Genomic DNA, 2904 nt, shown 5'->3' with positions numbered 1-2904 from the left:
GGCCAGTCAGTTAAGCATTCGGCTCAGGTCATGATCTCAGGGTCGTGAGATCGAGCCCCACATTGAGCTCCTAGCTCAGTGGGGAGTCTGCTTGAGATTCTCTCCCTCTCCCTCTGTCCTTCCCCCAACTCGTTTTTTCTCTCTCTCTCAAATAAATAAATCTTTAAAAAACAAAAAAAAAGAAAATCCAAAAGAATCCACAACAAATCAGAGCTAATGAATGAATTCAGCAAGCTTGCAAGATAACAAGAGCAATATACAAAGGTCAAGTGTATTTCTATACACTACCAATAAACAATTCAACAATGAAATTAAGAAAACAATTTAATTTACTATGGCTTAAAAATAGCAAGATATTTAGGAATAAATTTATCCAAAAAGTATAAAACTTGTACAAAATATTAAAAGGAATTAAAGAAAATTTAAATAAAAGACATTCCATATTCCATATTCACGGATTAGAAGTTTTAATATTGCTCAAGGTGGAAATATTACCAAATTGATCTACAAATTTAATGCAATTGCTATCAAAATCCAAGCTGTCTTTTTGCAGAAAGTGACAAGTCAATTTTCAAATGCATATGGAAATAGAAGGGACTCAGAAGAGCCAAAAGAACCTTGAAAAGGAACAAAGTTGAAATTTCTGGACTTCAAAACTACTATAAAATTATAGTAATTAAGACTGTGTGTGGGCGCCTGGGTGGCTCAGTTGGTTAAGCGACTGCCTTCGGCTCAGGTCATGATCCTGGAGTCCCGGGATCGAGTCCTGCATCGGGCTCCCTGCTCGGCAAGGAGTCTGCTTCTCCCTCTGACCTTCCTCCTTCTCATGCTCTCTGTCTCTCATTCTCTCTCTCTCAAATAAATAAATAAAATCTTTAAAAAAAAAAAAAAAGACTGTGTGGTATTAGCACAAAATTACACATGTAGCTTAATGGAATAGAATTCAGAAGCCAGAAATAAACCCTCACATTTACAGTCAATTGATTTTCAACAAATACTCTTGTCAATGAATGGTGCTGAGACAACTGATATCCACATGCAAAACAATAAAGGTGGACTCTTACCTCACACATATTTTGAGTCAATATACAAATGTTAGCTTAAAATAAGTCAAATACCTAAATGTGAAAACCAAAACTATAAAACTCATAGAAGAAAACCTAGGATGAAATCATGATCTCAGATTAGGAGATCATTAAATATGACACCAAAACACAACAACAAAAATAGATAATTTGGACTTCAGCAAAATTAAAAACTTTTTGTGCATGGAAGGATACTCTCAAAAATGTGAAACAATAACCCACAGAATGAGAGAAAACATTTGCAAATCATATATCCAATAAGGATTTGTATCTTCAGTATATAAAGAACAGTTACAAGTCAACGATAAAAACACAAATAATCCAATTTTAAAAATTGGCAAAGGACATGAATAGATATTTCTCCAAAGAAGATATATAAGTGGCAAATAAACCAATGAAGGTGATGATTAACATCACTAGGTATTAGGGACATGCACATCAAAACCACAATGAGAGATTATGTCACACTCACCAGAAAGGCTACAATTAAAAAAAAAAACACAGACAATAAAAGTCTTGGCAAGGATGTGGAAAATTGGAACCCTGGTACATGGCTGGTGGGAATGTAAAAATGGTACAGTTAATGTGGACAACAGTTTGGCAGTTCCTCAAAAATTTAAACATAGAGTTAACAGATGACCCAGCAATTTGATTCCTAGGTATATACCCAAGAGAACTGCAGAACAGATACTCAAACAAATCCTTGCACATGAATGTTCATAGTAGCACTAGCCACAATAGCCAAAAGGTGGAAACAGCCCAAATGTTCATCAGCGAATGAATGGATAAATAAATTGTGGTATATATGTATAATGGAATATTATTCAGCCATAAAGAGGAAGGAGGTTCTGATATATGCTACTACATGAATGAACTTTGGAAACCTCATGCTAAGTGAAAGAAGCCAGACACAAAAGACCACATATTGTATGATTCCATTTATATGACATATCCAGAATAGATAATTCCATAGTGATAGAAAGATTGGTGGTTGCCAGGGACAGGGAGAATGGATAGTGACGGCTTAACAGGCACAGGTTTTAGAGTGATGAAAATGCTCTGGAACTAGACAGAGGTAGTAGTCACACAACATTGTGAATGTACTAAATTGCACTGAATTGTTTAAAGTCATTAATTTTGTTATGTGAATTAACCTCAATTTTAAAAACTGCTGTGAAGGGGCACCTGGGTGGCTCAGTCACTTAAGCATCTGACTCTTGATTTCAGCTCAGGTCATGATCTAGGGTCATGAGATCTAGCTCCATGTGGGGTCCACACTGGGCATGAAGTCTGCTTAAGATCTCTCTCTCCTCCTCCCCTCACGTAAGTGTGTGAGCATGTGCGCTCACAAGTGCATGCGCTCTCTCTAAAAAAAAAAAATAAAATGAAATAAAATAAAATAATAAAAATACAAAACTGCTGTGAAGACAAAATGGAAGAAAAAGTATTCTCTGCAGTATCCATCCCTTACCTCATTTCCTATGACCTTCCCTTGCTTCTTTGCTCCAACAAGAGTTCACAAGGTCTTGGAGAGCTTTATAAATGCAATACTTCCTTCCATGATGGCAACGCAATGCCCGCTGCTACCTTTGCATGAGAGGATTGCTCTCATGGCCTCACTTAGTTCACTCCTCACAGGGAAGCCTTCCCTGACCTCCCTGATGAAATTAAATACTTTTTATATGCTGTCATTATCCCACATAATTCTCATTTCCAGCATTTATTACCACTATGATGTAAAATTAATTTCTGTCAATTAGACTATAAATTGCAGGAAGGCAAAGATTATGTTTGATTCAGCATGGCCATACTCAGGGTT

The sequence above is a fragment of the Neomonachus schauinslandi genome, chromosome 4 (genome assembly GCF_002201575.2).
Source record: "Neomonachus schauinslandi chromosome 4, ASM220157v2, whole genome shotgun sequence".
NCBI lineage: Eukaryota > Metazoa > Chordata > Mammalia > Carnivora > Phocidae > Neomonachus > Neomonachus schauinslandi.
This window is presented reverse-complemented; position numbering follows the sequence as displayed.